The 27661-nt window shown below is 41.0% G+C and overlaps 1 long non-coding RNA gene across 2 annotated transcripts; it reads left to right on the top strand.

The window, feature by feature from the left end:
- The first annotated feature begins 1854 nt into the window (after positions 1-1854).
- Positions 1855-27661, top strand: LOC137472790 (uncharacterized). Of its 2 annotated transcripts, none has more exons than XR_010998417.1 (5): positions 1855-4281; positions 5822-5881; positions 11369-11468; positions 12813-12874; positions 27508-27661. It is a non-coding gene; the product is annotated as an uncharacterized lncRNA (long non-coding RNA). The 2 variants fall into 2 exon arrangements; XR_010998418.1 differs by lacking the exon at positions 27508-27661 and adding an exon at positions 15262-16673.

A 27661-nucleotide genomic window follows, 5' to 3' on the forward strand; every position in this document is an offset into this window, starting at 1 on the left:
GAGAAGACTTGGCTTCAAAACTACAGGTGTCATCAAGTGCAGTTCTTTACTCGATCTGCCAGAACTCAGGATTTGGAATAACCTGGAAAGTGGATAAGAGACAGAATTCTTCTTTCCACTCTGGGGATCTGGCTTGATTGCTGGAGCTGCCTCCTCAGGCTCTAGCCAAAGATAGCAGATGATTTTTAATGGCCACACCTCTTTAGGATTGTTATTTTTTGTCTCCTCCAATAAAGGATGGAAGAAATGTTGTTCTGTTTCCGAAAAATACGACGAGCATTGTAAATGCTTCCAAAACTAACAATTCTTTAGATGAATAACCGTGGTCTGGGGAGTAGCGGACTCAAATTCTTTGTAAGTGTCATGTTTGCCTAACAGGACCATTATTAACTTTATTAGTATTTATTATGCTGACCCAGTTATAAAATGTATACCAGCTTCTTCTGGTTTTTAGCAAGATCCAAGGAAAACGAAACAGTAAGTTCTGTCAGGGAATCACAGAGTGGTTTGGGTTGGAGGGGACCTTGAAGGATCATCCCATTCCACCCCCCTGCCATGTGTAGGGACACCTTCACTAGACCAGGTTGCTCCAAGCCCTGTCCAAGCTGGCCTTGGACACTTCCAGGGAAAGTGTTTCTGTAGATTATATTGTTGCATGACTAAAAGTTTGTGTTTACATGTGTTGAATTTACAGATTTACTGTATCAACTTGCAGCAAGGAGTTTTCTTGGCTGGTTTCCAGCATTTGTTATGGAATTGTGCTGGCATTCCTAATCCTTGAGAGAGCCTGAATTCAGACTAGCACACAGGGTGTTAATTGAAAAATGAAAGCATTCTTGATTTTTGAAGTATTTTTTGTATGAAAGAGTTTCTGCTTTAGAATGTGGTTAGAGGCTCCTTGGTGTCCTTGCAAGAGCAGCCTCCAAGCCAGGCAACTGGCTGATTTAGAGCCTATGGAATTACTGCTGTCCCCAAACTCCAGCTAGCGCCAGGAAACCACAAGAATCAAACAAACAATAGGATTTGTTGGTAAAAAAGATTTTTTCCCAACCCCGCAGGATGTCATTTGTTGTACATCAGGGTTTTATGGGGAGGGAAGAGAATTCCACTTCTTTGAGCCCACTCTCAAGGGAATGTATGAGCATGTCTTTGGTCCTGTGAAGAACTTCTGAACTGCTTCAGGGAAGGCACACACAGCTTAGGGACTGGTCAGATCAGCTCCCAGAAGTGCTGAGGAAGTTGAGTGCAGCTCAAGTGTGACGTGACTTCATCTCTTTAGCTTCTGAAATGAATTTTGCTCGTCCAGTGGTTAAAGGCTAACTTTCCCAGAACTGCATACATGATGCCTTTCCCTGTATACATTTCACAGCCTGCTGGAGGCTGTGTGAACCAGAACAGCTTGGAGCTTTCTAAAACTTCCAGGATATCCTGGAAAAGTTTTACATTACATGACATTACTTGAATGTTTCCCAGGCATTTTTCTGAAAACATTTTGTCAGATAAAATAGCAGTAAGCAGATACTTATTTTGTGCTAAGGAAAAGAAAATAGTTTTCCTAGAAGCAAATGTAGCTTGAAAACTCCTGTCCCATTTTATACAGAATTAAAGACAAGTGTTATTGTGACAAAATCAAACCAGATTTCTGATGAACTCTTGATAGTTTTGTTACCACTCAAAACCCATGTATAGTAAATTCTCATTGGAACTGAACAGCCAAGAAAGACTTAAGCAGCTGGAAGTTTTACGGTTTGGCTTCAGTTTTATCTTTTTAAAATATAGAATTGCTCTTTCAGTTGTCTGAAATTAACAAATAAGCGACAAATAGCAATAACATCAGTGAGATGGTTCTGGAAAGAATCAACCTTACCAGGGCTTCTCCCATCATGAAAAGGTGGAATTGAAATATTTTAACACATTTCTCTTTTAAGAAACAGGAACTGCAGTTGCTTTCTGTGATATCAAGTGCAGGTGAGCATTCCTGGGATTCTGAGGTAAGTGGTTTTCATTTCTACTTGGGTGACTCTTCCCTTACAGTCTTTGTGTAAATAATTAAGCTGATAACTGTTTCACTGCTGCATCAGGGATTTAGCAGAGACTTGCCACAGTTAAATGGTGCAAAATCTGAAGATGTTGCAACCTGAAATACTTCAAAATAATGGTAAAATGCTGGAAACAAAACTTGCGCAGTTGTAGAGGAAAAGTCATTGGCAAGACAAGCTATTTGCCTTGTAAAAAGCTTGAAAATTTAGAGGTACCAATAAAATCTTTAGAAAATGAAAAGAAAGAAATAACAGATTGGCCTGGGAGTTTGGTGTAGACCCAGCAGCTCTTGGCTATGTACAAATTCTTTCAAAGAAACATTTGGAAAAGTTCTTTGCAGCATTTTTATTGTGTTTGTCTTCATCAGATTTGTTGCCAAAATGATTTAATGTGGGCTGAATACTCGCTGTGTTTTATTCTCTCAAAGTTCTTTGACACAAGCATCTCAAGAAAAGGCAACTTTTCTCTGTTAGACAGCTCAGGCTCACTCTTTGGAGCAGAGGAGCAGCAGCTGTAATGTACGATAATCCAGATGGATTTCGGAAGGCCTCAGGCCAAGGCTCTGCATTCTGGCACTCGGGAATCTGTTTTTGGCTTTGCCATAGCAATCAGAGATGGTCGTTCTCTGGTTTGCAATTGTGATCAGTGAGGGTGGCAAGAGACATCCTGACTTTGAGACATCCCAGGAGCCGTAGATTGTCATAAAACCACTGAAATGTCAGTGGTTCAAGTGGTTAGTGATTCATATGGCACCAAAACCAGGAATAACTGGGAATTTCTGTTGAGCAATGGTGTATTTTTCTAAGAGTAAAAAAGTTGCATTAGTTGAGCAGATAACTGTCCATCTGGCCTATTATCCCACTTGTGGATATTTTAAAGCAAGGTGTTAATCTTCCTCTCCTCAATATCCTGTTAATTATCCAACACTATAGCTGTGTTGGGCTTGGAGCAGAGGGGATTTCTTCGTGATCCCAGCTAGTGATCAGCTTATGCCTTGATGATATGGACTGATAGCCCCAATAATTTTTATATAAGCCAGCAGCAGTTTCAAATTTAATCCTTTTCATAATGGAAATTGCATTTATGTTTTGTAGGCATCCACCAGGCGAGGCAGAATCTTAAATATTCCAGCAGCCTTTGGAAGTTTGCTGCCTAGTTTGTCTCAGTAGCCTCATTCAACCTCCTATGAGTTTGGTTAAACCAACAGCTGCACTTAGCCGCTCTCATAACAGTAGGAGCCGAATCTTTTCATCCATAATGAATAAAGTCCTCTTATGTCTAACAAGATTGACCCCAATCCTCCCTCATAGGACAGGCAGCGCTCCATCTGTACGAATTTCAGTCACTGATATTCCTCTTAAAAAGTCTCTGGTTTTGTGGATAGTTTGAGCAGCCACGAGGTCATGGTTTTGTTATTTGCTGGCCTTTTTCAAGGACACCCAAAAGTTGCTGTGGGCTTTTGCTGGTCTACAAAGACTCCAGGTGTTCTTTGTAGATGCCTCCCATTGGTCTGGAAGAAATATTGGTAGTTGGGATTAAATATTTTGGATTTCAAAGCTGGGATTTCTTCACAGAAGCAAGCTCTTGATCTCTCCTTCTAATTTACTAATGCTCTCACTTCCTTCTGGTTTTTGGATTGCTTCCAGTCTAGTCTGAACAGCAGCTGTGACCAAATGTGTTTCTTCATTAAGCTCATTTTGCAAATCATTTGTGCTGTATCCCTGTTTGACTGCTGAAATGACATTTGGATCACAGTTGTCTGTTCTAGATTAATAGGCAGTGCGTCTATATAGGGAGTCGTGATGGCATGTAAATGGACAAACAGAAGTTGAGTCTGTCTCATTTTTGCTTTTGGCTGAAGCATCTGGGCAGTTCCATGTGTATATTTTAAAAGCCCAGTCAATGCCTTCCTTATCTCCCAGGGAATGTAGGGTTGGACAAGACCCCGTGCCACTGGAATCTAGCACTGTCCTGGCTTTGTAAGAGAAAAACAGGTTCAAAATGTGGCTTTGTAGCATTGGCAGCACCCACTTCAGTCTTGCCTTGTGTCACCAAGATCAAAAGAGAGAGCTGTCAGTGACAACCATATCGTTCATGTCATTGCACTTCACAGGCAGCTTCCAGCTGCCTGAAGAGAATTAAAGATGGAAGAGAGAAATCTGGCTGTCTCCATCCTGGAAATTCAGTGCAACTGAGCTGATGTGGCTGCGGTGTCCGTAAGCCAGCCACATGTCCTTAGGGGTAAGTATTCAGGGTTTTTTTTTTTTTTTTTGGTTTTTTTTTTTTTTTTTTTTTTTTTTGGTGGAATAAATGCGAATGTCCATATTGACAGTTACCATGTCTCTCCTGTGGACAAGAGCTTCTTGGGGTATCCTCATGAAATTCCCTGTAACTGTGCAGTAATCCCACTATACCTGTGTCTGTTAACCTTATATATCTGATTCTGAGTTGACTGTTTGTTTCTTGCTTGTAAATAGTTACAAACGGGCCTGATTTTAATTCCTGGGAATGTTGACAAACTCTGGTGACAGACATTGTTAGCTTTCTGACAGAAAACAGGAACCATTTCTCACACCTAGTTTTTATTTTCTATACTTTGCTTTCCTGTATTGCAAATTCAATTCCAGGAAGCATGATCCAACCCATAGCAGGATTCCATCAGGACCCAGGCCCATACTGTGTTCTTCTCTATTCCTGGTGCAGCCAGTGTTCAACAAGAACTGGAAATCCTATGTGAATTTGTACCATGGCTGTACGGAGATGTCTCTAACTCAAAATGGGGCCCACCATTGTACATAGTTCTTCAGTCCCCTGCCTTTCTGTCTATCTTTTCGAACAAGACCCATGTGGGAGGGTTGTAATTTTCCATGTCAGACCTGGAGATGGGACCAAATGTTGGTTGTTTACCTACTTCAGCATGTGTTGCATTCATAGACCATGAGAAGTCTGTGTTCCACCAGGGCCATGAGAACCATTGCCAGGTTTGGACTTGATGGACCAATTCTCATTTTCACTGCTATTATCAGAGTGAAAAACAATCCATTTAGATGCCAAACCTGGCCCTTGCTCAGATTGCTACTAGGGTTGGCAAACTTTCCATGAATCTCATGTTCTGACTTAATTCCAGCATTCCCCAGCGCCTCAGTTATTTCTTAGAAAAATATGTTCCATTTGAAATTAAACACTGGCCATGGTAGTGTGCATTTTTGTAGCAGGGATCACCCCAAAATCTCCCAGTGGATATGTTCCTGACTGTATGTCCAGCATGGAGTCCTCATGGGATGATGGAACCCAGCAGGAAAGCGAGACAGTGCAGTGCTTTGGAAGAGGAAGTAGGAATCTTATGGAAAAGCAGAGTGGAGAGGCCAGGGGTGACTTCTCCTTCCCCTCTCTGTTTGATAAGTGCAAGATGATTCTTGGCAATTAAATGTAATGAGAACCAGTGTTATCTCACTCCAGCTCAGCCATCTCCCCCGCTCTTCCATAGGGTGTACAGCTGGTTTAAGCACTGCTTAAAATCAAAATCCTTGAGTTTCCTGAACCTCCACAAAGTCCAGTCAACTGGAAGTTCAAGGTTTGTTGGGAGTGTGACCTTTATAGAGAGTAAAGAAATAAAGCATTCTCTTAATAGTAGGTACTACTAGGCTGGTCTTTATTTCTTCCTATTGATTTCTCTCGAGTAGACAAGAAAAATGCCTCTTATTTTGTAAATACTAAATTCTTTGTCAGCTTTCAACTGTCAGCAAAACACTTCTTTCATGCAAATTACTTTTATATTTAGGGTGATTGATGCATCCGTTTATCCTGAGACTGACACCAGCCTGAGGTAAAACATGAAAAGGTTTGTAGCAAATTATTCCTTTCTTCTCAGAATAACGCTCATCACTTAAACACTGCTGCTCTCAGCTGTACCATTTGCAAAGACTGGCAGGATACGAAGAAAAAGTACTGCTTGCTTTATGTGGAAACTTTGCTACTCTGGGGATCAGCTCGAGCAAAGCTGGAAAATATGATCATTTTATTTTCCTAGCTCAGTGCAAACTAGGCCAGCCCAGGTGGCACCACGAGCCGTGCACAGTGCCCAGTGGCACGCAGTGCCAAATAGCATGGAGCTGCATCTGGCTGCTGGAAATGCGAGGGAGATTCAGGGCAGAGCAAATTCCTGCTCCATTGGTGTGCCCGTGGTCTGTCCAAACACACCAGTGCCTTTTGTGTGGGATGGGTGATGGAGCTGCAACAGATCTGGGAGCTGGTGAGGGCCTTTTACAATGCCTAACACTCACACATTATAAGAGGGAAATGGAGTTTAGGTGTAAGTTAATACAAATACCTTGTTTCTCTGCTACATTAGCAATTGAGCACCAAACCAATTAGTAATTTGCCATAAAGCCCCAGGGCAACTTTGGGACACTGTTCATGTTCTTTACACAGGAAACGGTCCCAGCAAAGGTGGGACCAGCATCTCTTCTCCCCAAGCCTCTGGGGTTTTTGCTGCGCTTGAGAGAGATTTTATATAGACTGCAGGTTTGTTATCAAAATTACTGCAAATATGCAAGCTGTCTGCAATCCTGCTTTTCTCAGGAATTTTTCCTGTTGGTCCTGGAGAAGCAGGAGCTGGGATGGCTGATCAGATATGGACAAAGCATTCTCCACCCCTCAGGAGTGTGTTCTCAGACCAAACACCTCCTCATGGCTTTAGGATATTTGCAAAGGTGAAACACCGCCGTCACACATCCTGTATGGTGAACTTGGTAAAGATTACAATCTCATCCTCCCTAAAAATGGTTTTGCCTCAGTTTAGATAATATTTCCTCATAGATTCTCATTTGAGAAGGCTTTTAGCAGAAAGAAAAATGCGTAATCTTTTCTGTGTCATTGCTGGAGCAAATCTAGTAGCAAATTAGGTCCGTAGGAAAAGGTTTTGTGGGGTGATGTTCAAACCTGCATAATCGAATTAGTTGTTTGATTTGTCAAGATTTTATAATTTCTACAGAGCCTTTTTAAATCCCATGAACATCTTGCTTTCATTCCTCCTAGACTAGATAGGTCTAGGTTGAAAAGGTCCTATTGTGCATAAGGATAAAATCACAGAATCACACAGAATCACTAGGTTGGAAGAGACCTTCAAGATCATTGAGTCCAACCCAGCCCTAAATGAGTTGATCTCTTGAAACTTCTGCACTTAACAGGTAATTTGCATTGATTTTGGCATTCCAGGGCAATAGACTATGGCAGAACTAGACAAATTAGACCAGAATTTGACAAAAATATTAATATTTGTCAGTTTAAAGAACACATTTTCAGATTTTTTGCACCATTGCTACATTTTGCTATTGATAAGAAGCCTATTTCAATAAAAAGTTGTTTAAAAATAGCTCTACTAGATAAAGCAGGAACATCTAATGTCAGGTGAGTGAGGGGAGAGTTTGTATCCCATTATATTTACATGTTTTGGTGATGGGCACACTTAAAATCATGTGGGTCTTTAGACTTTAAATCATTGAAACTGCCTTTGGACCTGTTCCCTGCTCTTTGGCTGCCTGAGCAGCATGGTGTGAATTGAAATACTTGAGGTTCCACCTTAGGCAGAGCAGAGCTGTGCTGCCTGGAGATAAAAACATACCAGGAGACACAAGGTTTTAGGTGACTTCATGAAAAATACACAGATTAGGTCTTCAGGTTGTTTTCTAAATGCATTCGTCCCTCTGCACCCTCCCCAGCAATGACTCTGGAACATTCCTTTAGCTATTACATGAGGCAGGATCTCCTTTCCAAAGTGTTGGAATGTGCAGTTGATCCAGACATCTGATGGCCGGAAAAAAAGCAGGGGCACTGTGCAATTTTTATTTAATTCACAATAATACTCTGGATCTGTGGCCTCCAAACTGTTTGTACTCCCTGCAATGAGCAGATAACTTGCAATTAATGGAAGATATTAATGCAAATCCCAGTAAAATGAACACATATAAAATTCTTGGGAAACACTGAAGTAAAAACCCTTTCCCTTGTGCTCTTGGAGCATGTCAGCCATCAAGGGATTGATATGATATAATATGTTGACACGGTGAAACCTAGTTATTAAAAGAGGATTAAAGATTCTCTGCTTGAAGACTGAAACATTCTGATTTGGTTTTTTCAGTCAACAGACAGTTCCAAGATTTCAGGGTTAATTCTAAATGTCATGTTTTGTCACTATTCATTGATGGTTGCAAATAGCTAAGTTGAAAAAAATAGAAAAAGAGAACAAAAGAGGTTTCAGATATCCCAGTACACTCCAGGAAAGCCTGCCAAATCTCCAGAAAACTGATCTTACTAACTGAAGCTATTAAAATCAAAACTCTTTGTAGAACTTTCATTTTATTGCACGTTTGTCCTAAGGTATTTAATAAAAAATGTTGTACATAGGATGTTGTACACTTCCCAGGCTTTATCTGCAAGGTCACTGTTGGTGTGAATACAGCAATTTCACAGTAGATCCCACTGTCATGGAGCAGCAGTGCTTCCCACTGGAACATTCACCAGGCACTCAGGAAGGGGTAGGGAGTAAGTCTGAGTGATCATGTGTTCTCCCCTCCCCACAGCAGGAAAACTCTGGGCTCTCACACTGATGTTCCTCACAGCACAGAATCTGGGGGAAGGTAATAAATACAAGGGCTGCAGATGGAGTGTGCCACGCGTTTTTTAATAGTGGTGAAACAAAGGGAATGAAACAGTTTTGGAAAACATTGCTCTTGCTCTGACTGCTGGTGCTTCTAGTAACGCCTTCCTTTTGAGGGAGAGGGGTGTGGGACAGGAGAGGAAACTCTACCTCTGTAGGTACAGTAAGTTTTGCCCCTTAGCAGTTCTCTCTGCAAGTTAAAGGTAAAGTGGTAGGAATTATTCTGAAATAAATCCCAGAACATCAGTGTAAGAATGAAATGATAACCAAGAGGGAGATGGTGAGTGAACAGAGCATTGGACAGACACTCCCTACTGGATTCTCTCCTCTGTCCTGGTGCATCAGGATTTTGCAGTTAACTGTTTGAAGGGAGGCAAAGTGATTTCCCAGGAGTGGAGCTTTCTCCCCATTTTATGTTTGATATTTCATATTGCAGTGGACGCAGCTGGAAATGTAAATGTGTAAAGTTTTACTCTTACTTTAAAGTTTTAAAGTCTCATCATTCATAAAAGACACACACCAGACCCCCTCCCTTCCCAAAAAAAGCCTCTGCACATGTCGCAAAGTTTTTCCCCTATCCCTTTGTGGGCAGAACCAGGGCTGGAAGTGCTGTTACTTGGTGATTTGGAAGACCAGTTGCTTGGAGAGATGTTGTGTCTTTCTGTTACTGCTCAGAAATGCTCAAGGCATGGGGTTTTCAATTAATAACTTTTCTGTGTTAGTGTGAAAAACTAAAAAACAAATTTAAATTACAACATTCGAAGTACAGAAACTTGTTTTTTTAACTTAATTCCCCTTGTCCTGTGCCCATTATCTTTAACTTATTCATCAGGAAAAGATTCACTAATCTGCTTTGCTTTACCTTAAAATTTGTTTGGAAAATTGGTTTCAGTTTACAGGGGTTCTGTGCTACCTGGTGAAGTTCTTGTCTGGGCAACCTCTCTTCTGAAGGAAACTTAAAAAAAAAAAAAAACAGGTGGGTGTGACACTGTTGTTTTGGATGGCCTTGGAACAACCTAGTTTAGTAGAAGGTGTCCCTGCCCATGGCATGGATAAGCTTTTAGGTCCCTTACAACCCAAACCATTCCAGGACTCTCTGATTATTTTTAAATATTCCCTGTCCATTGCCCACCATTTTCTTATATGCTTTGAAACACCATTGATGTGTGACAGACTCCACACTGGGTGACATCTTCAGGACAGCTCCAGGGTGCAAAAAATGCAGAGGAGACCACGAGTGTCCTGGGGCACCTCTAGATATCCTTATCTGAAGGGCAGGTGGTCAATGGGCCGTTCATCTGCTGGGAGTGCAGGGAGGGAGCGGGAAGCTGAGGAGTTTTGATGGAAATGTCAGGCTGTTTTGAAGCGCTGCATGTGCAGTATCTAGGTCAGGGCTGGAAGGATAGACTGGCTCTGCAGAGGTGCTGAGAATTATTAATTTCCCTGGGCAGAATTCTCCAGGTTTTTTTTCCACTGTGTGCTCAAGTCAAGCTGCAATTTCTCATGGACAGTGGGCTCAAGCTTTGGACCATCTGCCTAAAGGGGAAATTTATCCTGGCAGCTGCTGAAAGGGAAACTCTTGTGGATTGGTATCAGTTTGTGCATTAAAAAAACGTAATTTTTTTGCTGCATATTGGTAAGCTTTTCAAGGATGGTTTGTTTATCTGGCTGCTGTGTTCTCTGCCCATTTGCATCAGTGAGAGGTGATATTTGGGTGCTTTCCAGCAGCTGCCAGGCACCACGGAAGGTGTGGACCAGGCTCTTTTCACTGCCTGAGCTGCAGTACCTAGTTTCCTGTGGAAAACTGTGCCCTTTCAGTCCTTAGCCCGTTGTCTGATGCCCAGCTCCAGTCTGTATTACCAAACCAGAGGTGCTAATGGGGTAGTATTGTTTCAAACACAATAAAATCCAGCCTCATTAAATACTTAGGGATGACTTAATATCTCACTAACTCTTCCTTTGTAAGAGCACAAGCCTTGTTGTTCTTCTTCCCCTTTATTCCCAAGCAGCCTGATCTTCTGTCTCCAGCAAAACATATAAAAATTGGCTGATAAGTAGTTTTAAATGTCAGTAGAAAAATGTCTGGAAAAATTTCTTAATGTTCTAAAATACTAACTTTAGATATTCTAAACTATTAAGTAGCATTTTGTTTTTTCTTTTTTGCCACTTTGGTGTTCATGCATGCAGGAATGGATTTTTCAAATGGCTTCTGTGATTGCTGCACAGCCTGTCTTCTTGTGCTTTACACGTGAATAGTGGTCCTGAGATTGTCCAAAGGAACATGTCTCCAGGCCTTGGGTTTTATTGGCATTGTAGGATGCCTGAGCACAAGCCCTGCCTTGCCTCCTACTCGCTCTTTATATTGTCACACACTCCAGAGTCCCTGAGAGGTGAGAAGCAGGTGGAGGGATTATGCATAGGGAAGACACTGGATGTGTTCTGTGCTGCAAAGATGGTTTAAAGATGGGTTTGCTCAATAATTATCTCAGCCATGTTTTCTGACACAGCTTGGCAAATTCCTCCAACACTTCTGGTATAGGTGCACGTGTGACTTGTACATATCCTCGGAGTAGAGCTTCATCATTTGAAAGGAGGTTTGCAAATGGTGCTATTTACTGAATAAAATGTGTTTTCCTGGAATCCCAATGGATTGATTTCTTGCCTCTGCAGTGTTTTTCTGGCAGCTGCCCCATAATGGAGTTGTGCCTTCTGGGTCAGAGATGAAAGCAGCTGGCTGTAATCCTGTGCAACTGAAACCCTTTTTCCAAAGGTACAGTAAAATTTTAGCTGTTGAAATGCAGTTCTGCCTGCTCAGTGAAGCCTATGAATTCATATTTTTGTAGCACAGAGAATGCTTGGATTCTTTGGTTGCTGGACACCTTTGGTTGCTGCTGGATTTTTGAGACGTCTAAGTCAAAAATACTTTCTTTTCATTTTGACCTCTTTTTCATGAATCATGGAAAAACCCCCATGATCTGGGCTTCTCTTTGTGGATAAGTGTATAATTTCCAAGGCATTTCTTCCGATCCAGTAGAATCCTGTTATATGGGGGAAAAAAATTTTGGTAAGGATACTTACAGAGGTTTTGCTTTGAGGACTGCCAGTTTTTCTCAGACCTACCTTTAGAAGATTGTCACTCTGCTGACAGCTCTTGGGGTCAAGTTTGTAAGTATTTTCAATATTTATGGTGCGAAATGGCATCAGAGTGTTAAGATAAATTTGTCCATCCTGAAGCAGAGCTTGGAAGTGAAATGACAGGGAAAAAATACTGGGAAGTAGATGAGTTTTGTATGTTTCTTGTCACCGCTCAGATCACACCCAAATCTGAGGGCTTTCTGATTTTGAAGCAGAACTTTAAATTCTGCAATACCCTTTTAAAATTCCAGATTTCAACTGAAACTCAAACTATTAAACCAGTACGAAAGAATCTGTGCTGGAGAGATTTCCAGCCAGCTTGAAACACAATCAGTACTGGAATGTTCCTTTGAAAAATCTGATCTTGCAAAACTGCTCAGTGTGTTTCCAGGCCATTACAGTCTGGACAATCTAAGATGAGCAACTAAACTCCACAGATTTCTTGCAGCTAAATCTGACTTGCAGGGACTCACACCACAGGCAAACCTCACATGTTAGAGGCTTGCAGAGACAAAAAAAACACTGCTCTCAAAGTTGTTTAAAAGTACTTCATCTGGTTTTAAATATTTTGGGTTTTTTTCAGTTAGGAATGCCCATTTTTTTTCTATTTTTTTGGATGGAGGAGTTTTTTATTAGTAGTAGTATCTGTACATAAATTTAACTATTATAAATTAAGATTTTTTTGGTAGAAACCACAAAAATTTGTATTAATTTTAGAGATTTCAGAATTTCTGGAACTATATTCAGAAATATAAAACTGGTCCATTTTTCATGGATTTGAGTCTCCTCCTACCAAACTATAAGGGAAAAAATTCTCACAGGAAGTATAAACCTGTCCATTTTCCTGGGGATTCAGGAGCTGTGGATGTGTAATCACTTTGATCACATCAGGGTCTGAGTGCACATTATCAGGGAGGAATTCCTTTTTCTCAAAAGTGACTGACATTCCCAAAAAGTGTCCAGTTTCCCCCCTTTTTAGGAGAAGATTTTGAAAGGCAACGTTGTGATAATCCTTTTTGATCTGCTGTTTCTTTGACAGAGGTAAGAGTGGTCATGGATCTCACAACTGGAGAGAGGAAAGTCCTCCAGGAAAAGGATATGACGTGTTGGCCTCTTCATTATGGAATTACCAGGAGAAGCAGAAGGAGGGCTCTTCTTCCTAGTGTGTGAGGTGGTTTGTTGAGTAGGGTTTTTTGGTTTGGTTGGTTGGAGTTTTAATTCATTCAGGTTTTTCCTTCCTCTCCTTCCATGACAACACACTGGAGTTTCTGGGAAGGGGTAGCAGTGTGGAGGCATAGCTAGCCTGAGGAAAACTGGTTCCATTTGTGAACTTCTCCTGTCTCCCTTGGCCCAACTGTATAGTGAAGCATTTTATGATTATATTTACCAGTCTTTTGGGTTTTGAGGGGAACATTCAGAATATCCTCTGAATAGCCTCTGAATGAACACCATGACTTGGAATGTCCCAGTTTTAGGGAGGTGAGTGGTTCTGCAGGTATACTAGCATTTTTTTGCCAACAGCCATAACAGCAAATCAAACCAATTTACATTTGATTCTTCTCTTGCTTTGAGATCGGAAGACATTCCCTGAAATGTCCCTTGAGGAGCTGCATCCACACAAACCAAGGATCTTTGGCATTAAGGGTTTCTGTAGTGCTGTTGCTTGGGGAATCCCTGCAAAACCTCACCTAGCAGGGCAGGTCCTGTTCTGAGCGTCTTGCTTGCTTAAGTCTTTCTGAAGTTCATAGTCACAGGTACATGGAGAAATTGCAGTTTATTATGCCCATATAAATCTAAGAAATTACTGATGTAATACTGTCTAATTTTTATGCTAATTTTTGGAAAAATATATCAGAACTTTGAGAGTTCAGTTCTTGACTCTAAATTTGATTAACCATTTTTCTCACTCCTTGCCACAAAGGAATGTTGAGAACCCTGATTATTTAATCTGAACTGGCGTGTTGTAAATCAAGTCTGCTTTCTACAGGGAATCCACACCCTAAGTTCCCCCATGTGAAACACCTTTTTCTAAGGAAATAAAGCATATTTTTTTCAATTCTTGTCCTCTTCAGTAAGGGGCCAGGCCATCATCAAAGCTGCAGTGAAGGTATGTGAGCACCCTGAGCTACCGCAAAGACAGGGCATGGCAATTGAAGAAGTGATAGATTCAGAAATGTGCTGCTTAACATGGGAAATCCTGCAAATACTGAGATTATTGCATCCAACAGATATTAAGTGTTTATTTTGCATTTTTTACTTTAAAAGAAGAAAAAAATGAGCATGAAAGAAATCTCAATCTGAATTATGCATCTCATTGTCCTCAAAAGAGTAACCACTTCAGTTAGCCAGAGAAAAATTAATATTTCCTGCTAAGGATTGTATTCTTGAGATACTCATCAGTGCATGCAAGAATATTACATCGCTGTCCTCTGGGAATATCCATTTCCATCTTTTTCCATCCCATTCAGTAAAACACTCTGTGAGAATGAAACTATTCCCTGAATGAATTCTCATTTTCTTTGACCTCTTCCCTGCTGAGGAACCCTATAAACACAGAACAGAATTTAGTAGCACTGGGGAAATGAAGATATACTTTTATATTAAAAATGTTATTAAGGCCTCTGCATCTGGGGATGTTTATTCCCAGTCTGGAGAGTGGTGCTGGGTTTTGGATGAACCATGTCCCTGGTTTTCATAGGTGTGGCATATGAGTGATTATCCCTATTGGTTGGCCTCTTCATTTTTGAAAGAAAATATATCTAGAGCTGTTGAAAGAAAATGGAGCATGGTCAGGAACAATGAACAAATATGGTCAGCTTGCAATGCACTGTTCCTTCCACTAGACCATGATGCTCCAAGTCAGAAATTAAGAGCTTAAAGCATGGGTTTGCTTGGATTTTGGGACTTGGGGAGCTTCTGCGTAATCAACATGGAACTAGTGGCATTGCCATTGCATTTCACTCGTGTTCTGCGTTGCTGGCACCAAAATGTCACTTTATAAAGAGCAGATGTTATTGCTATTAATAAAGGATGCCCCTTTTCACCTTGTTTAGCATTCAGGATGTTCCTAGGGCTGGAGTCAGTTAATGGCTTTGTTGTTGTTTTAAAGTCTATAAACACTGGCCTTTAACCAAACCTTACAGCAAGAATGTTTCTGTACTTGATGAAGAGAGGAGTGAGTCAGGCTCTCTGTCTACTTTTGTAAGTATTACTGGAATATGATTGTAAATTGTTCCTGTTGACATCTGAATATAGATAGGATGGGAATGTGGGAGGTCTGATGTTGAGTGGGACCCCGCCTGTGCCAGGACTGTAGGAAAAACCTGTTTCCTCCTCTGCCATTTTTAAAACACCATGTTCCACATGGAAAAATAACTGTTATTTACAGGGACTCAAAGAGAGACTGCTAAGGCCCATCCCCTCTGCAGTGCTCTGGATTGTGCTGCAGAGATACAACAAAGCCCAGAACCTGTTTGAATTATGTGTGGCCAGTTTCAGCTTATCTTCTATCCAGTTTACAGACACTCCACAAGAAAGTATATTCATGTTGGGCTGGACATTCTAACTGTTCCATGGAGAAGGTAATTCTAAGGCTTATGGCAGATTTTAAGCTATTTTATATTTGTTGCAGATATTTTATCAAGCCATAATTTAGGAATTGACTCTGGATTAAATCTATTCAGTGAGAAATCATGCTAGAAATCGCTGGTGAGCAAGATTTCTAACAACTCCTGGTTTTTACAGCCTTGGAAGCATAAGAGGAGTAGCCTTCCTGGTTTCCTGCATTCCTTCAGTCTTCAAAGGGGCTTTTTGTCATTTCGGTTTGGCTTTTCAGGAGAATATGAACTCCAGTTCTTAATTCATTTGAACTTTGTGTACCTCCTCAGCGTCTGTTCTGTTGTTGAAGAGAGCTTGGAGGTTCAATTCATATGACATCTCTTTTATACCTCCTTTTAAGCTGATACAGGGACAATGCTGAATAATGCTAAATTCAGAGTTTATGTCTGGCTCCAAAGGTCTCTCTGAACCGGCATTGTTTCTAGAACAGGATGTTCTCTGAGGGTCACGTGTGGGGGTAGGTGTGAGCAGAGGCTGGGGCACAGCACCAGTACAAAAAAGAAGGCAGAGTATATCCCAAAAACATGACAGCAGCTGCCTGTGGAAGCTGTCCTGGCCCAGGACAAGTGGATAAGCATGGAGAGCCTAAGAAAACAAGGTATTGTTTCCTAGGAAGGTTTGTTTAACTAATAGACTTAATTTGCCAATGGTTATCTAGAAATTAGAATTTACAATGCCTTGCCTAATTGCTTCAAGATGTAGATTTTGTTTTTTTGGGTTTTTTTTTTCCTTCAAGTACTCTTAAATCCCAGGAGAATCCATCTGTTCTGGCTTCTCTAGAGATAGTGATGGGTGGCTGCTGTGATACTGTAATTAGATGTGGCTCCTTGATTAACTGTGATTCTTCTGTCCACCTGGTGACACCTTTGAAAGGGAGCAGAGAAGTGCGTCTCATAAGTGAAATAACTGCATCTATCAAAATGCTGAAATGAAATTCAGGGCTTGTTTTATTTACATGTTACTTACATTTTGTACTTGTAATTATCTAAGCTCTTTAGTGCATAATCTTGGGAAGTTACCACAGGTTAAGGTCATGGTTTAGTGTGAGTACAAGTACAATGATTTATGTGCATCCAGTGAAAATTATTTTACCTCATGAAGGATAAAATTCCCAAAATTCAGTACTGATCTAATACTACTCTTATCAAAGTTGCCACAGGTTTGAGACACAATTCTTGTAAACCTGTGTGTCCTTGTATATTATTTCTTCTTTATGTCTTTTGCAAAATCATTCTGGCCATTTGATTAAGTGCACGGGCCTGCTGGTGTGTAAAACAGCAGCCTGGCTTTATTTAGCAGACCAGGCTGCAGTTGGGAGTGAAAGGAAAAATAATATTTTAAGTCTTGGACAATTATAATTGACAGCTGGATGTAACAGCTTGTCTCTGGATTGACAGGCTGAGTCTCAGACCCCTCAGTTCCTGTGGCTCAATCTATAGATTGATCTGAATGCATCTGTTCTTGGATTTCTGGTCTGGACCTGAGTCAACTGAACTTCTCCAGTGTTTGGTGATCATTAAATTGGACTTAGAGTCATGAGAAAAAGTGCTGGAAAACTTGGAGCTGGCTCTGAATTGCCATTCAAGCAATACATGTTAAAAAAAGGCTGCCAGGCATTCACACTTGACATAGCATCACTTTTTTTGCTTTGCTGAAGGAATGGATTCCAGGGAAGTACCAGATAACCTGTGCTAATGCCAGTGACCAATTTCCAGTATAAAGAAAGAAAAATAATACTCCAGCCTTACTTTATTGTGATGGTGGTTGTGATGGGGCTGGTGACAAAGGAGTTAGTTGGTGACTTTCTTTTCTGCTGAAGATGCCACTTAGGATTGAGTTTGAGAAATGATGAAATTCTGAACTACTGGCTGAATCCTCTGCACAGGGAAGCTGGGCTTGGAGGTGGAACACTGAGTTTGTACTCTTCCCTCTCACTAATCATTAAATACACACGAGGAGCTGTGACAGATGGGCCACGTTCCACATTTTCAGAGCATATTTCAGAATTAATTGTGCTGACAACATTTTAGAAAGAGCAGCTCCAGACTCTTCTCTTTGGCAACAGTGGCTTCTGGCTGCTGTCAGGCAGATGAACATGTTTTTCTGGGTTTATTATTTTGGGTTTAGCTCACATGCTCACTGTACTGATGATTAGGGTTATGGGGGGAGCATTACCTCATGCTTCATTAACCAGGCTTCAAGTATATGCAGCCATCAACAGCTTTTTACCTGAGTGCCTGTGGATTTGGGAGGGGGAATAGTTCTGGGAGTAGATAAGGAAAGGTGAGAGGGAAGCCTAGAACAGGATCCACGCTGTGTTGTTGTTTGTGGCCATTAGAGATGGCTGTCAGGGATCCAGAGGGCTGAGGTCTGGTCTGCAGAGAATTCCAGTGAGGTTTAGTCTAGACTAAACATTTTTGGATGCACTGAGTCTATCACTCTTTTTCGGATTCCTCTGCCATGGACTAATTGGAGCTGATGATCGCCTGCCATGAGAATTGCAAATTCCTTTTCCAAGGTGCTTTTTTTTTGTTCTTTTCCTTTTTTAAAAAGCAGTTTACAGGTTTTGGCAAGAGGCTGTTTTTGGCTCTAAAATGACAAAAATGCTTCCAGCATAGATTTAGGCATAACTGTTAATATTCTCCAGATTTCTTCATTGAAAAACCATGCCAGTTACAAACAAACAAAAATCCACCCCTCTCTCCAATTTGGTTAGCCAAATATACTTTCTGTTCTTTTATTTTCAGCCCATAAAAGCTCTTTCCTTCAAGCCTTGAAATGCAGAATGCATTCTTTCATTCTGCTTTTGACAGACATCCATTATATGTTTCTTCCACAAAATTTGCATGCCACAGTGGGATTTCCAAAGCATTCCCCCTCAGCCTCAGATTTCTGTGTTTGGAGTCAGCAGGATCAGTGTTAGACTGACTCTGGATGCCCTGGAAATCTGCTTCTTGCTCGGACACTTTGTTTTTAGTTCGTTCATTTCTTAAAACACATTTTACCTGGATAGACCTTGAATACCTTCAATTCTGAGTTTTCCACGTATATTACCTGTCAGTACAAACAAAAGGAAGATGATATGTAGTGTACTAAGATGGATGTTAGGAATTGTTGAAGATTTTCTTTAATTTTTAGAAGGAGCTTTGAAGCATCTTCTCACCCCGTGTTCAGCTTTGTCAGTTACAGGAAGAAACCTTAAGGGCAGATATTTTAATGGTGGCCAATCAATCAAAGGCTTTTTTGAGAAGAGATATCAAAAGCCAGTCGCTGTTAAAATTAAGGTTTGGGGTTTTCTTATGAGTTTGTTTTGGGGTTTTTTTGTGTTCCTATAATGCTAATTCAGAAACAAGGAGATCTTGTAAAAGCTGTGAAGTTTTTAATAATGCAATTTCATTAATGTACATTTTCAAATTCTTTTAAAATCAAAGCTAGAAGTAGCTGCAAGAAAGTTGCAGAATAGGTGAGAAGGTGAAAAAACACAGACTTTACAGAGGAAGATGACTTATCTGCTATCTTAAGAAACAGTGTTTATAAGCATAAGGTAGAGACTTGGATTGGGATCAGAATAAGGGTCTGACTGGGATGAGATGAAAAGTTGCTGCTTCTCAAAAATCCACCTGAAGCTAGTCAAGGTTTGAGGGCTTGGATTTAAAAGATCTAATAATCACCCTTGCATGCATTACTGTAATAATCAGATAATTATTATCTTCTCTTTGTGTGGTGGAGTTAATTTCAGTATTATTCTGAAAGTCCTAGCTCAGCTGTCTGGCTGGATGGGAAGAAATGCAGACTTCCAGAAAAACTCTCCTCACTTACTCATGGTTTTTCAATGGTAGAGCCTGTTTTGTGATGACTCAGGCAGTTCTGGCTCCCATTTTGTGGGATAAAACTCCTGACGTACTGTATTCCTCCTGTCGCAGTAGAAGCCCCTAGAAATCTTGGGAACCTCTAAGTTTATTCCAGCTCTCCTGAGATTTCTGCAGGGTCATGGGAGCAGCCGAAGCAAATTTCTCTTTGCAGAGAAATCTTCTCCTGGAGGGCCTGCCTTCTGTACCCTCTCATTCCTTGGACAGTCTTCTGAGGAAGTGACAGCTGACTGACCCTACCAGGATCACAGAACTGGATTCCTTGATGTTCCTCCTATAGCTGAGGGAAACTGTTGAATGTAAGTACACACAAAGAAGTGAGATGCGACAAGGAATGATAATTCCATTTTGAGACTCTCACCTGTCAGTCCAGGTGAAAGTCAAGATAAAATGTTTTGGTAATTGATTTTGCTTTTTTAAGAGTCCAGGGCTGATCTTTAAATAAAGCATTTGCACTTGCTTGTAGGACTTAAGCCACTTGTGTGCCTTCTAATTACATCAGCTCAGGAATGGAGATGTTGGGAACAGCACCAAATACTACAGGAGCTGCCAAGAGTGATTTATTCCAAGCACCCATGTGGAATCTTAGCCTGTGCTGAAGTCACAATGTATTTCAGCAGCAATTCTTGGACTCTGTGCTATGGTGTTCTGTCATGGCCTTGTAAAAGGCTAAGTGGAAAATGCTGGAGAAATGCCATGTTAAAACACATAATGCCGGAGCTGGAAATATTGGGTTCCTATATTATTGTAAAAATGAGGCTGTAACATACCTAAAACAAGAACCCAAATCATTTATGCTCAAATCATAGAAGCAATAAGATAAATAATATTAAATAACATCAGTCCATTAATCAATGATTTTGCCTTGATTTACACCAGCTTAGAGTCACAGCACATTTCTTACCCTAAGACAAGCTGTACCTGGGAGATGTGTGAAGGATTTTTCTCTTAAAGAAACCTGGGATTTAAAAAAAAGAAAAAAAGAAGTAATAAAATGTAGAAGAGGCCTTGTCACATGGTTTAAATTTACCTGGCCCACAGCCACCAGCCATAGGTTTGATTTGTATCCCAGCAGGTCACTGCAGGTCATAGCATTTCTGTTAAAATGTGCTCAAATTTGTTAAAAGGCAGCACACACCCACAGTGTATGATCAGTTATCAATTTTAATAGTATTTCCCTACAAAAGTCACCAGGAAAACTGCTGTATATGTCCCTGTGGCCTGCTTTGCTCTTTCTTATAATATATTTTTTTCTTTTTACTGTACTTAAAATCATTACCTATTCTAAATTCTTCCCGAATCACAAATGAGGACATTTTGAATCATCATAATAAAAGGTGAAATACATTGTAGCAGAATTAATCCACTGTTTAGAAAAATGGTTTAAAAATCAATCAATATAATTATTTTAACTAAGTCCCTAAAGGATAAAGGCTCTTTCTTGGCTCAAGTGAGCAACCTTACGAACCTGTAGCAAGTTTCATCTCTTGCCTCAGAATAAATCAGAGTGAGTAATCTCTGTTTTTTCTTTAAATGCTCAGCACACTGTTTATTGTAATTTCTTAATTTATCTCTGTCGTTAGTGTTAGAAATCCTTCAGAGTTTTGCCCTTCATAGAGGGAGGATTAAACCTGCTAAAAGCCAGCAGTGGCATGAAAAAAGAGTACCAGGCAGCCTTGAGCCTCCTGGGAAAAGGAATTCCAGTAAGGAGCACTACATCTCAGAGTATCATAAAGCCTTCCTTTAAACTGCTGCAACTGATGGAGATTTTGGCACTGTCTCAGGTGATCAGCTCCCCACAGGCTCTTCTTCAGCCTTCCTGCCTGTGCCTTGATTAAACTGATGGATTCTGAAGGGAAGCCTCAGAAAACCACCAAATTAGCTATATTTATGGCATGGTATTTTTTCAGAAACCAATTGATTGTAATTAACAGAGCAGCAGCACTGTGCTTCATTTTTGCAGAGTAATAACTCCTTTCAGAAGCACCCCAAATTTAAGGCTGATGACAGCATTGTTGTGCAGAAAAATGGATGTGTCAGTTCTCTTCCATCTGTCAGACTGGGAGGGAAATAATTTGGTGCTCACAGCAATCAGGACAAAGTCATTAACATATTAATAGAGAAATAATAGTTCCCTGTCCCTGGCTGAGTTTTGGTGCCCAGCCTACCCAGGCTCTGGTGACTGCTGCAGCTATTTGAAGTCCAAATTCAGCCCTAGGGCATGATCCAAGGGACCCAAAAGTGACAAAATGAGTCAGAAAATTAAAAAAAAAAAAATAGTGAGACCTGAAGAGGCTACTGCTGTTTTCTGTTCCTTTTCTGCAGAATTCAAACACCAAGGGAAAGGAGTGAAGGAAAGGATAACCTTGAGTTTACCTGCCTAGTCTGGGAAGGATAACGAAATGGCCTGCAAGTGATAAACTATAAAGTGAACAAATGCTTCCTTTTTGGTTCTTTTATCCTTTCACAGGTGATGAGAATAAAGACATACCTGAGAACATACAAGGGGCTTTGAACAGATGCTGACTCAACATCTGTGGGATGTTGAGTAGCTGACTTCAGCATCATGTAATGAAAGGAAATGCTGAGGTTAGGGTTTCTCGTGGGATTTTTGGGTTGTTACTGCCTATGTCTGTACCACTGTGATGTGGGGGACAGCTCAGACTCCTCTTTAGGGAATGCCTCAGTTACTTGTGTGGTGTGTGGATGAAGGGTGGGTGCATTCCTTGTCTGGAGTATGTACTGCTCCATTTCTCCGGCAGCCAACATGAGCAGAGGACTGGGAAAATCAGTTCTGGGAGCCAGCTTGGCAAATTCAGAGTTGGTATTAATCATGGCTGCAAACTTTAAATAAAAGTGACTTTGTGTTATTAGTGGGATGGGAGTTATGGGTGGGATATGTGGTGTTTGTGGGAGAGGCACCGAGGTGAGTTACCTTGGGACAGAAACTCCTTTCCACGTTACATTGCAGAATGTTTATATCATGTAGGACAGTAAGAGCACTTCAGTCTTCACCCCTTCCCATCCTCAGTCTTTCTAAAGACAGTCCACTCTGCACTGTCTCGTGTCCTTCCCCAGCAGAAAACATCCATTTTCTGTTTGGGCCTTCTTTGGGAGAGGAACAAATTTTTGTGACTGTCACTGCTTCTTCCCTTTGTTCTGACCTGATGCTGTGGGGAGAGGACTAGGATGGGGAAGGATGACTTCTCTTATTAACCTAAGAGAAAAAGTCATAACTGGCACCAGAAAGGAGAGCAAATCAATGGCTGTGTCTGGTGTCAAGGAAGAGGCAGGAGCAGAGAAGCTGCCTCAGCAGCTCTGCCCCACCTCAGTCTCTAGTGCAGCCTGTGTTGGTGCTGCTCTCTGCCTTTGGATCACTCATTTGCCAATGCACTTGTGGTAAAACTGAGCTTAGCGCATGTGGAGAAGGTCAGTGGATATGAAAAAAATCCAGAACTATCCAGAATGTACTGGAGTTTGCTGCACTGAAACCATCAGGTTGATCTGTGTGTCTGTGTGAGGTATGAATTTTGCATTAAATAGTCCATTTACACTGGGTAAGTGGCAGCTAAACACAACTTCATGTATATCTAAGAGCAGGCAAGCCTTTCCCAATTTAATGAGAGTGAGGAAACTCCACTATTGCCATTTATAGTCCAACCTTCCAATAGTCTGATATTGCCCTAAGTAGTCTCTGAGAGAAGTATCTCGTGTTTCAGAGTCTTCAACATGGTACAGGAGCACTTAAATTGTTTCTGCCATCTCTATTTTATTTTAGTGTGGAGTTGCTGAGATAATGCCTTTGTTTAAGGGAAATGAAGTCAGAGTTAAGGAAATCCCAGCTCTAGGGGCTGATCAGATATTTGAATAGATTCTCTTTTATATAATTTCAGTGGGAGAACTTTGGAAAATACCAGCTGTCTCTCTCCTTGTTTTATTTTTCTGTGGACTTTTTTTTTTCCATTTTGCATTCAGGGTCTTAACTTCTAACTGAGTATCTCTGCCTTTTTCATATTTCAGTCTCTGCTTTGCTATTTCTGTTTCCCCTGCCATTCTCTGCTTTTACACTCCCTTCCTAGGGAAGTAGGAAAATTCAGGTGTTAATACTGGAATGATTTTTAGTGCTGTAGTTTCAGCTTTGAAACTTGCAGCTTTCCCTTGCTTTCCTCAATCTGATGAGATCTTCTGTATGAGAGCAGTGGCACAGATTTTCTGTGTAGATCTCAGAGTGAGCAATTATCCTTAATACATCCAGAGTAAAATCCACAGTTATATCATTTCAGCACAGCTCTGTGTCATTCCAGGAGGAACATCCAGCTGAAATAGATCATACTTTGCCAAGATGCAAAAGGAACCTTCCTTAGGACAACATTTCTCCTTCATCTGAAGTTGTTCCCTTTTTTTATTGTATTAGTACAGGTTTTTCAGCTGGTCGTTTTAACTAATTTTTTTTCTGAAGATCACCAAGATTTTGGTATGGGGTGTTTATTTAAAATATTTTACAATATAAGATATACAGATCCAGCTTGAGCCTCATTAAAAGAACGTTGCCAAAAATGAAAGCCTTCAGAGGCCTATTAGAGTGAATTATCCTAATGAGAAGCATGAATTCTGTCCTGGCAGCTCAAATTGCTTCAGTGGATCTGGAATTCTCCCAAAACCTGCCAGAATTTAAGGACCCGTGTCTGTCTGGCTTCCCTTGCCTTGTAACCAGGACAGAGAGCAGCCAAGTGCTGTCTCTGCCAGCTGTATATTCAGAATATAATTTAAACAAAATACTTAACGAACAGCAGAAACTGTTTTGGCTTTGCTTAGCATGTGTAAGATATTTTTAGATAGATAAAAATTCTCATGATCATTTCTGACAGAAAAAAACTTGCTTTTCTTCCTGTAAGAATTTCCTACAGGTGAGCAATGGGAATTAAAGTCCATACCTTTGTTCTCTGTCGTGAGCCATTCAGGAGGATGAAGAGCAAAGACATGAAGGTCCAAAGCAATCAGAACTGTCAGTTTGAATGTATTCTCTCTACTGTTCCTGGCCCAAGGTTTTAGGTGAATGTTCCCAAGAAAAAACAGTCACTTTGTGTAAACTACCTCTGCATTGTCTGCTTTAATTGTGAAAGCATCAAGTGGCATTTCCTTCCCCATGAAATTCCCTGGCCTTTTATTGCCAGATGTGGCCATAAGTTATACAGCTGTAAATCAAACCAGTCCCTTTCTTCATCTTGCTGAAAGCTGCTGTTCTCAGATGCTCTTTGCTGTTGGTTTCCCCTCAAAATGAGAAGGTATTGTTACATTGTGATATAGAAACTTCATCTCCAGTTCTTTTTCCATTTTTCTGACACTGATAAGCAGTTTGGAATGGTGATGTGTTGCTGGCAGGGCTCATCTGGGGCTGGAATGGTGCCCTGGAACTGATTCCGGATGCACCGGAACCCTAGCCCTGGCAGTATGTGTAAGTCTTCTGGCACCTCCTTCCTTACAAAATGAAGCAGATTTTTGCCCCTCTGCTTTATGCTGTTTTACGTACTGCACGTGCTGATGGCATCCAGCTGGTGAGTTACTGTGATCCTGAGACCTATAAAGAGCTGGATATAAAGCTGGAAAGGTAACTAATCCTTTTGAAACCGGGCACCCGCTTGCAAGTTCAAATGACTTTCCATGTAGGGTTGCTGGATAGAGCAATTTTTCAATTCTAGATTTAACATGGAAACCTCATTTCTTATTTTCAAAATTAGGACGGTGTGTTTTACTTCTTGATTTGCTCATTCTATGCAGAATAGCATTCTTTCTTGCTGCTGCTTTGTTTTTTTCTCCTGGGTGGCCACTTGCAAAGTGCTCATCTCAGAAGTCATTTTCACCTCTTAGTTGCCAGAGTCTTCAGGGAGCGTCCAGCTCTTCCTAAGGCATAAGTGAATCCAGGTTTTCTCTTGAATTCCACCCATGCCGGCTGAGGGTATCTGAGTACTCAGTCCTTCCTGAAGAAAACAGCACTGCTAGCTATGTAAAGCTTTCTGTGCATTAGCCAGATGTTGTGTCTGAATCTGGGATCCGGTAGAAGACCTTTTTTGTAGGACACTCCCTTAGTTATGTTCCTTTTGCTGTGCAGTTTTTACTAATAAACAACATTGCTCATGCCCAGTAGTTATAATAATGATAGTATTTTTTTTTTCCTCTGGGTCTGACATTTGTAGAAAAATACATTTGTTGCGTTTTCTGTCAATGGTGTTTTATGCAGAAGTTATTGATTTATTAAACCATAAGAAGTTAATGGAAAAGTTTCTTCAATTCTATGTCATGCTGGAAATGCTGTCCTAAAAATGGGTGTCTCTGGAAGGGATTGAATGAAGTGATGTACAGGGAGGAGCGAAGGTGCAGATAAATGTAATAACGCCTTTTTGTGACTGAATGCAGCAGCTGTCAAGTGAGTTAAATAGCATTTCTCAATGCAAAAGTTGCTTGAAGCTGATAAATATTGTTCCATTGAGAAAGCACAATAATTATGAATATGTAATGAACTATGAATCCCCATCTCACGCAAAACTATCTGAGATTAAATCTTCTTCCAATTTACATTGTTCAAATAATTATATCTGGCTGGGGTCAGAGTTTGGGTGATGCATTCCCAGCCCTCGGGTTTATCCACTGGCTCCAGGACCAGACCACAATGTCAAACAGCTCAAAGAGGTTTCCTATTGACTCTGTTTTGGCTATTTTCAGATGTGCTGCTCCTTCCTGCAGTCTAACCGATGCAGCCCTCTGAGAAATCCTTCTCCATTCTGTGCCTTGCCTTGTTTCCTGAAGCTTTGCTTTCCAAACAGAAACATCCACTTAAAATGCAGAGTCTTCATTTAAACTGCATTCCTCAGAGTGATCTCTTCCCAGTTCCAAACAGTAAACCACAGCTAAAACAGTAACAGAGAGCTGCTGTGCACAGCGAGGCTCAACTCCACGAGCAACATCTGGATTTGTTAGGATGAGCAGGCAAAGCACTCTGGGGGGTTTAGGAGCAGTGTTCTCTGTGAGTTGAGCTCTTTGGTCACCCTGCATAAGTGCATCATCATTGTTCACTGTGAAAATGAGATGGCCAGGTGACAACAGGATGGCCAGGAGAGCAGGGTGGGATGATAGCAGATGAAACCTGGGAAGGGATTACAAAGGGCCTTTGCAAATGCGAGTCCATGTCATTCCCAGCACCTCGAAGATGCCCCGAGGCAGCTGCCTGGAAAGCTGGATGTGTAAATCCATGTTTTATTTGAAGGCCACATCCTCAAACAAATTATTCTTCTGAAGTATGTGCAAGATTTAAAAGATTTTCCTCCAGTTGTCTCATTTGGGAAGAAGCTGTTTTCCTCTGCAGAGCTGTGCAGTGATGTCCCCTACATCATTGTTCCCCTCGTCCCTGCTGGCAGTCGGAGCTCTGATGTTAGAAGGAACAAGGATGCATCAGAAGTGCCCTCACTCTTGAGTTTATTTGATCACTTTGGGAGTCACTTAACTTTGGATGGTGTGATGCTGCATAAATGTGAGATGTCACCCAGTGCTGCCTGTGCTGGTGACAGCTGCATTCTTCCCAGACCTGCCCTGCCAAGCCACTGGAAGTAGCTGCAGAGCAATGAGCTGCCTGTGTGTTTCTGGAAGTGTAACTTGACCTGGATGTCATTTGCTTTTATTCAGCAGCCTGTGCACATGAACTTCCAATGACTGTTCTCTTAAAAAAAGAAGAAAAAAAAAAGGAACAGGAACTGGAAAACCAAACACATATGGAGTGAGATTTGGGTTGTTAGGCAAATGGCCCAGCATTGGATGAAACTTAAATTCTGTAAACTTCCAATTACATGTTCTTTCTTTTTGTGTCTTTTCCCTGTAAATTTTGCAGGGCTGTCTCTTGTCTTTTCATACAGAACCTTGCACAGAGTCATCAGCTGGGCTCACAGGATGAAGAATCACTTACTACCTTCTTCATGTATGGCTAAATGTCAGTCCAAGTACCTTTGCACTGTCAAAGTAGGTTTCTGATGAACAAGAGTTAATTTCCTCTCTCGTCCTGCTTGTGCTGGAGCTTTTATATGTCTGGAAACATGCATGTTTCCTCTTCCTAGAACACGGATTTCATGGCTTACATCATTGAGTGACATTTTTTACAGTTGTTTTTGCTCTTTAACAATTCGTTTCTTTCCTCTGTAGCTGAAGGAAATTATGGAAAATGAGCCAAAAACATCGTGTGAGTCAAGAGGCGCAGAAGTGTTGCCAGGCATTGGTTCCCACCATGGCAGGAACGACTCCTGGGGTAGTGAATTCCAAAGAAATGGCTCTGTGGTGGCTGGCACCGGCTGCAGCA

Source organism: Anomalospiza imberbis, chromosome 4, assembly GCF_031753505.1.
Source record: "Anomalospiza imberbis isolate Cuckoo-Finch-1a 21T00152 chromosome 4, ASM3175350v1, whole genome shotgun sequence".
NCBI classification, from domain to species: domain Eukaryota; kingdom Metazoa; phylum Chordata; class Aves; order Passeriformes; family Viduidae; genus Anomalospiza; species Anomalospiza imberbis.